Source organism: Dendropsophus ebraccatus, chromosome 11 (genome assembly GCF_027789765.1).
Source record: "Dendropsophus ebraccatus isolate aDenEbr1 chromosome 11, aDenEbr1.pat, whole genome shotgun sequence".
Taxonomy (NCBI): domain Eukaryota; kingdom Metazoa; phylum Chordata; class Amphibia; order Anura; family Hylidae; genus Dendropsophus; species Dendropsophus ebraccatus.
Genome location: NC_091464.1, coordinates 79,665,511 through 79,679,185, shown reverse-complemented (window position 1 = coordinate 79,679,185; position 13,675 = coordinate 79,665,511). Strand labels below are relative to the sequence as shown.

Here is a 13,675-nt window from a genome sequence, read left to right as displayed (position 1 = left end):
CTGATAAGTACTGGAAAGCTTGAGATTTTTTAATAGAAGTAAATTACAAATCTCTGGCACTTCATGGCAGCAGTTGATTTGAAAGAAATTTTTTTTTGGTGCACTACCCCTTTAAGGCAGGTGTCAAACATAGCAGTTTATTTAAAAAGAAAATTCCACCACAGTTTTTGAGCCAAAGCCAGGAGTGGATCCAAAAGTAACAGGAAAAATATTAAGTAAGGATGTATACTTCTCCCTCCTGTTGGATCCACTTCTGTCTTTGGCTTAAAAACTGGAAAAAAAATGCCACGTGTGGCATCTGCCTAAAAGTGCAACTACGCCAAGAAGTTTTTAACTTTGAAATGTGTTGGGTTTGTGTTTTTTTAACGTGTTTTAATAAAGTTGGAAGTTTTACCTACACGGGAGCTGGAGTCATCGCTTATTACTAGAGATGAGTGAGCCGGGCCAGGGTTCAGGTTGGTACGACCTCAAACCATCGGCACTTGACTTTCATTGGCTCTGACTGTTTTAGACATTGATGTCTGTATTATATGTTTTTTAACATGCTTCCAATACATTTTTACTTCATTTACTAAATGTTACTTCAATTCTTTGGAGCCAGAGGACTTCCATCTTTTTTTGCCTTTGAATCCCCCTGTCTTCCTGTTCTGTAGGACGGTGGAGACGGCCCAAGTCCCGTCTGGAAAAAAGGGATACAGCCTATGACCAAGGCTCCACCTTCCCCATGGTACAGGAAGACAGCAGAATTCAAATGCTGATGGTTCAGGGTAGTAGGAACCCCAACCTCAGCCCGGCTCGCTCATCTCTACCAACAAACTGCTTTCATTGAATCATACAAAGTCACTTCTAGTGTTGATACCATCCATGTTCCGGAAGTAATCACTGCACAGTTATTATGTGGTCACTGCACAGTGGCAACTGGGACTGAAATAAGACAGAAGATATCTTGGCTCGTATGGCTTTGTTGCTGCTTTTTAAAACCTAAATAGAGGAAACAGTATACGACTGGGTTCACATGGAGCAGTATTTGTCGTGCCTTGAAGGAAACACACTGCCAAAAGACATGCATGTGATCACAGCCTAAAGGGAATACTTTCCCCTATTGTAATTTTTGGATCAAATAAACACACTAAAATAACCAACGTGGCTGTGTACATAATAAACACGATAAAATGACCAACGTGGCTGTGTACATAATAAACACGATAAAATTACCAACGTGGCTGTGTACATAATAAACACCCTAAAATGACCGACGTGGCTGTGTACATAATAAACACCCTAAAATGACCGACGTGGCTGTGTACATAATAAACACCCTAAAATGACCGACGTGGCTGTGTACATAATAAACACCCTAAAATGACCGACGTGGCTGTGTACATAATAAACACCCTAAAATGACCGACGTGGCTGTGTACATAATAAACACCCTAAAATGACCGACGTGGCTGTGTACATAATAAACACCCTAAAATGACCGACGTGGCTGTGTACATAATAAACACCCTAAAATGACCGACGTGGCTGTGTACATAATAAACACCCTAAAATGACCGACGTGGCTGTGTACATAATAAACACCCTAAAATGACCAACGTGGCTGTGTACATAATAAACACCCTAAAATCACTGATGTGGCCGTGTACATAAGCTTAGGAAAGAATAAAATAGCATAAAAAGATGCTTGGATTTTCATTGTTCTGATTCCTTCTGTAGATGATTTGCTTGGGGTTGAGGACAGGTTCCCGATTCCGTTGCGGAGGTTCAGTTCAGGTGAATGATTCCGCTTCTTTCGGGTCTCTTGAGAGCTTTTAATCTAGTAAGAAGCAAACAAGAATGCAGGTTACATTCGTTGGATGACTGAATAATGTAGAGTAGGCACCCTAGCACAATGCTAATGGATGTACTCGGATGGCGCCTTTATTTATAGTGTACGGTAATTGCTATTGTTGTTAAGCATTTCTGTGTAATTGTTACATTTTAGGCGTCATCTTTATAATGTGAAAAATGAATACACGATGGGGAATGATGTATACGCTGCTGTCACACACCTCTGCTAACTTGTTAAGACATGTTAAAAACCCAACATGCCCATAACCTCATAGGTACCGTATTTTCTGGCGTATAAGATGACCCTTGACTTTTAAGAAGATTTTTAGGGGTTAGTCTTATACACCGGAAAATGTTAACCCCTTCCTGACCACAGTAGGGTTTACTAGCTGGAGCCCTGCGGTCAGGCAGGGGTTAACTGAAGCTAAAAAAAAACAACAACAGTCAACTCACCTGTCACCTGTTCCCGGTAGCCGCGCGTCTCCCCTCATGTCCCTGGCTCAGGCAGTGTGATGCATAGACACTGTCTGTGCCGGAAACGGAAAAGGATGACGGAATGGTGGCAGAAGGACAAACGCTAATGTGAACATAGTAAGTCACTATCATTAAAAGTAACTTTTGACGTGTCATAAGGTATGGCAAAGGTTACTGATCGCAGCTGATCTCAAAGCGAATAGGAATTATAGTCAGGAAGAGAGTGTGGCGGCCTGGAGTGTATTGCAGTGACATGACTGATGACTTGGCCAACATAACAAAAACAAAGATAGAAAAATGCTGCAGCAAACTGCAAGTGTCAGGACTGCATATATACTCCCTCCAGTGTACACACGATAAAAACCTGGTAATTTTCTCTTTAATGAGGTTCTTAGCAAACCACTTGTTTAAATAGAATGTACCAACTCACCACATTAAGGTGACCTCCCAGAGTTGGACCCTATACTTAGCTAACGGCCTCTCTCGGACTATAAGTCTACAACACTGGGCATACAGGATCAACTAAACTCTGTGTAAACCCCCACAGGAGCTGGGTGGAGCGCACGGCTAAAAGGAGGTAGCCCCCCCCCATGCAAAAATAAAAGAACGGCCACACTCCCCACATGTAAAGATAGAAAAATGCTGCAGCAAACTGCAAGTGTCAGGTCACTTGCAGTTTGCTGCAGTATTTTTTCCATTTTTGCTTGTTATGTTGGTCGTAGCAGTGTGCAAGCTGCACAGTGTGAACAAGTGTTGGTGGAGAGCTGGCTATTCATTTGCTTTTTGTGTCGCATGTGTGTGTGTGTGGGGGGGGGGGGGCTACCTCCTTTTAGCCGTGCACTCCACCCAGCTCTTGTGGAGGTTTACACAGAGTTTGGTTGATTCTTTATGTCTAGTTTTGTAGACATATAGTCCGAAAGAGGCCATTAGCTGAGTATAGGATCCAACTCTCTGGGGTTTCCCTTAACATAGTGAGATGGTACATACTACTTTCTATTTAATCAAGTGGTTTGCTAAGAACCTCATTTTATATATATATATATTATATATATATACACAGTGGTACCTTGGTTTAAGAGTAACTTGGTTTAGGAGCTCACAGTTATTCAAAATTGTGACTTGGCGTAAGAGCATTGCTTTGGTTTAAGAGCTCCCTGTATTGGGTGGGAGCGCGAGTGGAGGAGGAGCATGGTCTGCATAGCGGGGTCTACAGCCCTGTACTCTGACCCAGGAAGTCTCCCTCACCTTCCAAATCATAGCAGATCCACTTCAGGCTGGGGCTTGCATCAGGGGACAGGACTGTGGGGGTAATCTCTCCATAGCTGTAACCCTTCTCTCCCCGGACAGAGAGTGCTGCATGTATGTGCCCACATCTGCCCTGCTCATTCCTTCATGCTCCCTGCAGTCTCTGTCAGTCCTTGTGTGCCCCATCCTCTCCATTACTGTACAGTAACTTATAATATCACATATTCTGCTGTGTCTGAATGTTTGTTTCATTTGTTTTACATGTTATTCGGAAAAATAAATCATTATTTTTGTGGTGTGGAACCAATTGTCTGCATTTCTATGATTTCTTATGGGAAAATTTGCTTTGGTGGATTTGGATTACAAGCACAAATTATGCTCATAATCCAAGGCACCACTGTATATGTATATATATATATATATATATATATATATATATATACACATACATATATATATATATATATATATATATATATATATATACTAGAAAATGTACCCGGCGCTGCCCAGGTATAAGGTGTCAGTGTTTTAATTAGATTTATGCTAAGGTGCCCAGGAGGCCAATCTATGTCCATGTTTTTTTTGTTTAAGGGGAAATCGCCAGTAGCCCTATATGCTCCTATATACCCGACAGTTCTGCACTGTTTATGTAAATTATGCACATTAGAAATAAACTAAAAACTTCAAACATCCGTCCTGTGTACCTGTAGTGCATAGTTGGGGGGGCTGTATACCTGAAGTGTATAGTTGAGGGGGTCCTGTATACCTGTAGTGTGTAGTTGGGGGGGGTGTATACCTGTAGTGTATAGTTGAGGGAGGTCCTGTGTACCAGTAGTGTATAATTGGGGGGGGGCTGTATATCTGTACTGTATAGTTTGATAAGTACTGTATACCTGCAGTGTATAGCTGGTAGAGGTCCTGTATACCTGTACTGTATAGTTGGGGGTCCTGTATACCTGTAGTATATAGTTGATGGAGGTCTTCTACACCTGTTGTTTATAGTTTGAGGGTCCTGGATACCTGTAGTGCATAGTTGGTGGAGGTCTTGTATACCTGTAGTATATAGTTTGGGGGTCCTGTGTACCTGTAGTTTATAGTTGGTAGAAGTCCTGTATACCTGTAGTGTAAAGTTTGGGGGTCCTGTATACCTGTAGTATAAAGTTGGTGGAGGTGCTGTATACCTGTAGTATAGAGTTGGTGGAGGTCCTGTATACCTGTAGTGTATAGTTTTGGGGGTCCTGTATACATGTAGTGTATAGTTTGGGGTCCTGTATACCTGTAGTATATAGTTGGCGGAGGTCATGTATACCTGTAGTGTATAGTTTTGGGGTCTTGTATACCTGCAGTATATAGTTGATGGAGGTCCTGTATACCTGTAGTGTATAGTTTGGGATCCTTTAAACCTGTAGTATATAGTTGATGGTGGTCCTGTATACCTGTAGTGTATAGTTTTGGGGTCCTGTATACCTGTAGTGTATAGTTGGTGAAGGTGCTGTATACCTGTAATGTATAGTTGGTGGAGGTCTTCTATACCTGTAGTTTATAGTTTGAGGGTCCTGGATACCTGTAGTGTATAGTTGGTGGAGGTCTTGTATACCTGTAGTATATAATTCGGGGGTCCTGTATACCTGTAGTGTAAAGTTTGGGGGTCCTGTGTACCTGTAGTTTATAGTTGGTGGAGGTGCTGTATACCTGTAGTATAGAGTTGGTGGAGGTCCTGTATACCTGTAGTATAGAGTTGGTGGAGGTCCTGTATACCTGTAGTGTATAGTTTTGGGGTCCTGTATACATGTAGTGTATAGTTTGGGGTCCTGTATACCTGTAGTGTATAGTTTTGGGGTCCTGTATACCTGTAGTATATAGTTGATGGGGGTCCTGTATACCTGTAGTGCATAGTTTTGGGGCCCTGTATACCTGTAGTGTATAGTTGGTGGAGGTCCTGTATACCTATAGTGTATAGTTTTGGGGTCCCGTATACCTGTAGTGTATAGTTTGTGGAGGTCCTGTATACCAGTAGTGTACAGTTTTAGGGTCCTGTATACCTGTAGTGTATAGTTTGGGGTCCTGTATACCTGTAGTGTATACTTTTGGGGTCCTGTATAACTGTAGTGTATAGTTTGGGGTCCTGTTTACCTGTAGTATAGAGTTGGTGGGGGTGCTGTATCCCTGTAATGTATAGTTTGGGGTCCTGTATACCTGTGGTATATAGTTGATGGAGGTCCTGTATACCTGTACTGTATACTTTTGGGGTCCTGTATACCTGTAGTGTTCTCTAGTATATAGTTTGGGGGTCCTGTATACCTGTACTGTATAGTTTGAGGGTCCTGTATACCTGCAGCATAGAGTTGGTGGAGGTGCTGTATACATGCAGTATATAGTTGGTGGAGTTCCTGTATACCTGTAGTGTATAGTTTTGGATTCCTCTATGCCTGTAGTGTATAGTTTGGGGTCCTGTATACCTGTAGTATAGAGTTAGTGGAGATCCTGTATACCTGTAGTGTATAGTTTGGGGTCCTGTATACCTGTAGTATATAGTTGGTGGAGGTCCCGTGCACCTGTGGTGTTCAGTATACCTGCAGGGTCGTATTTACCATTAGGCACTCGTGGTCTGCCTAGGGCAGCACCTTGCATGGGGGCAGCACCAGGGAGCAGGGGGGAAGGAAACAACTTTTTAATTTTTTTTATTTTTCTAGTCTTCCACCTCCTGTTCAGACTTACCAGAAATCTAGTGTCTTTTAGAAGGGGGGTATGGTAGTATTGGTCAGGTCTGGTGTGGCAGTGTCATCCAGTCACAGTAAGGCCGTATTGGTCAGGCCTGGTATAGCGGTGTTATCCAGTCACATTATGGCGGTATTGGTCAGGTCTGGTATGGCGGTGTTATCCAGTCACAGTGTGGCAGTATTGGTCAGGTCTGGTATGGTGGTATTGGTCAGGTCTGGTGGTGTTAAATGTGACCTCTGGAGCTATTACCAATCTATCATGATGCAAATTAGTGAGTGAGGAGGGGGTGTCCTCAGGTTTAGTGCTTAGGGCAGCAGCAGCTAGTAATACTGCCCTGTATACATGTACTGTATAGATGGAGTAGAGGTCCTGTATACCTTACTGTATAGATGGAGTGGGGGGTCCACCAGTTATTTCTGTGGATGTTGTGAGGCAGCGGCCCTAGCAACCACAGCTCCCTGTGAAACTGAAAGTAGTAATCCTATTGGTTGCTAAGGCTCCCAACTGCCCCTTACTGCTGGGCAGAGCTGCAGTTAATTATATCACCTGTGTGTGCAGTGTGTAGATTTTCCCATTCAATTCTATGTGGCGCACTTCCCCTTCCCCTCCTGTTCATCTGGCAAGGACGGAACCTTCGCTCTAACCTGCCCAGGCACCCAATGTATCTGTGTGCCAAATTTGGGGTCAGATGGTTCAGGCGTTTGGAAGTCTATACGGGACAGACAGACAGACAGACTTTCATTTTTATGATATATATGTATAAAAAAAACAACTTTAGACCAGGTTTTTATCATACGCTGGAGGAAGTGTATATGCGGTGAGTCCTGACACTTGCAGGTTGCTGCAGCATCTATCTATTTTTGTTCGGTATGACTGATGACACGTCAAAGTTACTTTCAATGACAGGTAATCATTAAATGAGTGCTATTTACATAAAACAGGGAAACTCCTATTAGATTCCACATCTAGTTAGTGCTTCTGTGGTTACTGAAATAAACGCACAGTAATGATAAATGGTTTATATATCTTATTCTTGTACTTACATTAGTTTATTTAAAAAATTCAAACTAAACTTACATGTACCACAAAATGGGGCCATACCACAAAAGACGGACCCCCTATGGCCGCCCTAGGCAATATTTTATTCTATTTTTTGAGCCAAACCCAGAAGTAGATTTCATGGGAATGGGCATATACAGGGCGGATTATACCTCATTACCTGCCAGGCCACTTATGGTTTTATCTAAAAAAAATGGTGTAAGTTAAACCAGGGTCTGCTTTCATATAGCAGGATATGGGTCTGGATTTTATATCTGTATTTGTAAGTAAAAAGCTAGGAGTAGAGCAAAAACAAGGAAAAAGTATCATGGAAACATGACATCAGTTCCGTGTCTGGGACCCACTCCTAGTTTTGGCTTACTAATACAAAATACTGCCATGTTATAGTGGCCTAAAGGAGCCCATACACCATATACTGTTGTCGGACGCACAACCAAGATGCTGCCAGGGGAGATGGGGGGATGGGAGTGATGGAAAATACCTGCCCAACCCCTTTATTCACTCCGCCATGCCAAATGTAGACAAGGCAAAGTCACACAGAAGGACAGGACCAAGAAGGCAGCGAGGAACAGGGGACCAAACCAATGGAGGACAAAAGCCAGAGATGCAACAAGGTAAACATAGAACCAAAAGCCAGAGATAATAGCAAGATGATCTAAGGAGAAAGCAAGAAATACTGAGGACTAAGTGAGGCATACAGAGGACTAAGTAAGGTAAATTGAAGACTAAGCAAGATACACTGAGGACAAAGCGAGACACAGAACCAAAAGACAAAGAATGGCAAGAAGGAAAGGGGTCAGGAAACCAGGAATACAGACTGAAGGCAAAAAGGCTGAATCTAGCTAAGCAGACAAGCTGCACAAGACTATCACGAGCCCAGACTGAAGGGAGAGAGAGACAGCTATAAGGGAAACCAAGTCCCAGACACAAAGCTCATAGGTTAAAGAGTCACTGTTGTATTATTTTATTTATTTATTTTTTTGCAGAAATCAATAGTCCAGGCGATTTTAAGAAACTTTGTAATTGGGTTTATTAGCCAAATCTGCCATTATCTGCATTTAAAAAGCCTTTTCCCAGGTCCCCCCTCCCTCCTCTTTTCCATCCACTGCAAAAAATCAGGAAATTGTGACTTGTTGCATCAGACGTAGCCAGTCTGTTCTAGGGAGAGGGGAGGGGGGAGGAGAGAGGAGGGAGTAAAGGCCCTATTCCACCAACAGATCTGACGACAGATTATCTGCCAAAGATTTGAAGCCAAACCCAGGAGTGGATTTGAAAAGAGGAGAAATCTCAGGCTTTCCTTTATGATCTGTTCTCTGATTATAGTCTGTTCCTGGGTTTGGCTTCAAATCTTTGGCAGATAATCTGTCGTCAGACCTGTTGGTGGAATAGGTGCATTAGCTGACAGCAGAAAGCTGAGAACAAAGGGATTACAGGCACGGAGCTGGGTGACAGCTGTAATCAGAGCTCAGAGAGGTCAATGGTGACTGTCAGAGGAGATAGAGGGTGAGGTATTTGTAGATTAACTCTTTGTTGTCCTGTTTTGGTCTTTTATTTAGCTCTCTCTATAGGAGAACAATGAAGACAGGGGGAGAGCTTCAAACTGCTTTTTCATGATAAAAATGCATTTTTCGGCTAATAAACCTAGTTATGAAGTTTCTTAAAATCGCCTGGACTATTGATTTCTGCAAAAAAAAAAAAATTCACAACAGTGACACTTTAACCCTTAGGGGACACAGCCAGTTTTCATTTTTGCGTTTTCGTTTTTCCCTCCTCGTGTATATAAGGCCATAGCGCCTGCATTTTTCCACCTAGAGACCCAAATGAGCCCTTATTTTTTGCGCAACTAATTGTACTTTGCTAAGGCAGATGTAATTTTTGCCTAAAATGTGCCGGGAAACCAGAAAAAAATTATATGTGTGGTGAAATTGAAAAAAAAAACGCATTTCTTTTATTTGGGGGAAATGTGTTTTTACGCCATTCGCCCTGGGGTAAAACTGACTTGTTATGCATGTTCCTCAAGTCGTTACGATTAAAACGATATGTAACATGTATAACTTATATTGTATCTGATGGCCTGTATAAAATTCAAACCGTTGTTAACCAATATACGTTCCTTAAAATCGCTCCATTCCCGGGCTTATAGCGCTTTTATCCTTTGGTCTATGGGTCTGTGTGAGGTGTCATTTTTTGCGCCATGATGTGATCTTTCTATCGGTACCTTGATTGCGCATATATGACTTTTTGATCGCTTTTTATTACAATTATTCTGGATTTGATGCGACCAAAAATGCGCAATTTTGCACTTTGGGATTTTTTTGTGCTGACGCCGTTTACCGTGCGAGATCAGGAATGTGATTAATTAATAGTTCGGGCGATTACGCACGCGGCGATAGCAAACATGTTTGTTTATTAATTAATTTATTTATTTTTATTTATAAAATGGGGAAAGGGGGGTGATTCAGACTTTTATTAGGGGAGGGGGTTTTGTGTTATTAAAAATACATTTTTCTTTTACTTTACACATATACTAGAAGCCCCCCTGGGGGACTTCTAGTATATGCACTCTGATCTCTCATAGAGATCCATGCAGTATAGTTATACTGCATGAATCCATGAGATCGGTGTTCTATTACTTTTGGCTGCTGCAGCCAAAAGCAATAGAATGCCGAGCCGGGATCAGCGCCATTACGGAGCAGACCCCGGCCCGGTATGGATGCAGGGATCGCCCCCCCGCAATCGCGCCGCAGGGGGGCGATCCCCCCACTAGACCACCAGGGATGTGTAACCGCAAGTATTTAGAAGCAGCTGTCAACTTTGACAGCTGCTTCTAAGTACTTAATTAGCGGGCACGGCGATCGGACCGTGCCCGCTAATAGCCGCGAGCCCGGGCTACTCGCGGCACCCGGGATCGCGGCAGTTCAGAGGGTGGTCGCCGCGCGACCCCCCTCTGAACTCCCATAGCGGCACGAGGACGTTAAATAACGTCCTGGTGCAGCTATGGGTTAAGCAGGAGAAACACAGAAAGCCAGAGGAAAAGAGACCTGTCCATCAGAACACAGCAGAAACAATCGGTGAGAAAGCCACAGCAGACATAAGCAAAGAACAGAATAAAACCAGGCACGGACTTAAGGCCAAAAGCACAGTCTTTGGCACAGAGATTGAATCTTCGCCGCAGAGGGTGGCACTGATGCCTTTTCAGGCGCGATCATGAGAACAGAAAATATGGGAAACTCTGCAATTGTCTTTCCAATAGGAATCTACATCTATAAAGGCTTCATGCAATGGTCTCACAGAATCTGATGGGAAAAAAGAGTCTAATAAAGGAAGGCCTGGTTAAAATATAGATGCCACTATAGGAATATCTCCTGACATTTCTCTTACAGAACACAGAGGTCTGATATATCAGTGCTGTAAATCACTCTATGTGATCCATGAGTTAGGGTGGTATTCCACGGGCCGATGGGGCCCGATAAACTAGCAGATCGGCACTCGCTTACTGGGCCTATTCTACGGCCCCGATTATCGTTAAACAAGGGCTGCAGGGACATTGTTACCGATGTCCTTGCAGCTCTTGCTTAACTAGTATACATACCTATTCATGGTGCAGGGCTCCTCTTCTCCTGCTTCTCCCGGGTCCCGCACGCTCCTCCAGCTTCAGGGCACCCTGTGTCAGCTGACAAGCCGCTCAGCTAATCACTGGCCGGAACCGCCGCGGCCTGTGATTGGCTGAGCAGCCTTTCAGCTGATACATGTCGCCCTGACGCTGGAGGAGCGCGCAGGACCCGGGAAGAAGCAGGAGAAGAGGAGCCCTGCACCATGAATATGTAATGAATATCGTCAGTAGCCGGCCGCGCACCGCTATTCCACGTAGCGGTACGCAGTCGGCGCCCGACACATATAGGTCCGGACCTATATCAACGATCAGCCCATGACAACGATAATTGGCTGATCATTGTCTCTAGTCCACAGAGCGATAATCGGCCGAATCGGTCGATTATCGCTCCGTGGAATAGGGCCTTTATAGTACATCACTGCCGAAAAATCAGGTTAGGACAAATGAGTTAGAGACGGCAGCAATGACCTCCCATCTGCGTCACTGTATGTAATGTATGTTCCCAAACACTGAGCAGATGTAGCAGACTTGTGTTTAGCACAAGGCCAGGTGGACAGCGTCACTGAGCCTTTTATTATTATTTTTTTTATTTATATTTTTTTTTCTGTAGCAAAATAGCGGCATCTTATAAGGATGGTGTATTATTCGAGTATATAATCAGTTTGGATGAAGGGCGTATGATATATTTCAGATACTTGAGTCAGTAGAGTGGAGGCCTCTTCCCGCAGCAAAACATCTTGTGAGTTATTGGAAATCGCTCAAGGTTCTTATGACGCAAGAGTCATCCTGAGTTTACCTCCAATATGGGAAAATACTGTATAACAGTATATATAATATTATTATTATTATTACTATTATTATATATACTGTTATACTCACATACAGTATTAAGCCTTATTATTATTATAATTATTATTATTACTGGCTTAATATATGGCTATGGCTATATGGATATGGCTTATATGGCTTATAACAGTATATATAATAGTAATAATAATAATAATATGGCTTAATACTGTATCTGAGTATAACAGTATATATAATAGTAACAATAATAATAATGATATGGCTTAATACTGTATCTGAGTATAACAGTATATATAATAATATATATATATATATATATATTACTAAGAATAACATATAATAATAGTAGATAGATAGATAGATAGATAGATAGATAGATAGATAGATAGATATAGATATATATATTAAAATACTGTATTTTCCAGCGTATAAGACAACCCTCGTCTTTTAAGAACATTTTCAGGAGTTCAAAAGTTGTCTTATATGCCATAAAATGTTAAGCCCTGCCTGACTGCCGAGGACTTACCAGCTGCAACCAGTCACCCACTTCTAAATTATAACCTATGCAGACTATAATTTAGAAGTAGGTGACTAGCTGTGGCTGGGAAGCCCTGATGAGGTAAGGCAGGGGTTAACCCAAGCAGGAGGGGGCGGTACTTGGGGAGCCTGCAGTCAGGGGTGGATTAACTTTACCATAGGCCCCTAGCTGTTCACCAAGCCTGGGCCCCCCACCCCACTGTAACTATGGCGGCACTAGCATGGTGTTCATAGTACAGGATAGAAAATATTTTATGATGCTCTGAACTGTGCAAAATTGCTGGCATGGCAGCAATTGGCAGAACTGTAGCCAGGAGACATTTCACCACTAAAAGTATCAGTCTTTTTGGGTGGCCATAGGCCCCCCAGGAGCTCAGGGCCCAGGACTACCGCCCAAAATGGACCTATTATAATCCGCTACTGCCTGCAGTGTAGTCTTTCCGTCAGAGTGTTACAGACACAGCGTGGTACAGAGACACTGCCTGCTCCAGAAGTCCCTGCAGCCTCTCTTATTCATTCACAGATGCTTACTGATGTACTTTCTGCCACCGTAAGATTTGAGAATTTTTTTTTACCCCTTAAGGCTGGGTTCACACTACGTCAGTATTGTGGTCCTCATATTGCAACCAAAACCAGGAGTGGATTAAAAACACAGAAAGGCTCTGTCCACACAATGATGAAATTGAGTGGATGGCCGCCATATAACAGTAAATAACGGCCATTATTTCAATATAACAGCCGTTGTTTTAAAATAACAGCAAATATTTGCCATTAAATGACGGCCATCCACTCAATTTCACCATTGTGTGAACAGATCCTTTCTGTGTTTTTAATCCACTCCTGGTTTTGGTTGCAATAAGAGAACCACAATACTGACTGAAATATACGTAGTGTGAACCCAGCCTTAAGCATGAAATGCCAGTATATTATTAGGCTTAGTGTCCTGAATGAAAACTGCGAAACTTCTGGGTTATTTTATCATTTACATACAGCAAAATGGAAAATTATAAGAAGACAATTTTAAAAATACATGTTTTACAGTATTTGAAGAATGGTAATGGTAATTTTATTTATTTATTATTTTATTTTTTTTTCTTACACATTTCCTTACACTGAAAAGGCAGAGTGTGTGCACCGCATTGTGCTCCGTCCTGCCAATGAGCTGGCAGCTGCAGCAATGTAACGCTGCCATTTGCCTGTCAGCCCTCTACGACACCTTTTACTAGGAGTGGAAAATCACCTGTAGACATTATATCTACAGTATATCAGCACATAGCTGCTAATAGACAGCTCTACAGACAATGTTTAACTGACAAATTTAACTGAAATTCACATTTCAAATTTAGCGATATTTTCCAGGAGACCATTATAAGCCAAAAGGAA

General features: G+C 42.4%; 1 protein-coding gene across 1 annotated transcript in view; it reads right to left on the bottom strand.

The window, feature by feature from the left end:
- Positions 1 to 319: 319 nt before the first annotated feature.
- The window catches only part of CTPS2 (CTP synthase 2), a 135,461-nt gene continuing 122,105 nt past the window's right edge, over positions 320 to 13,675 (bottom strand). The window contains exon 20 of the mRNA XM_069946282.1: positions 320 to 1,819. The gene's annotated coding sequence lies outside the window, so the exon portion shown is untranslated. The remainder of the gene's footprint in view (positions 1,820 to 13,675) is intronic.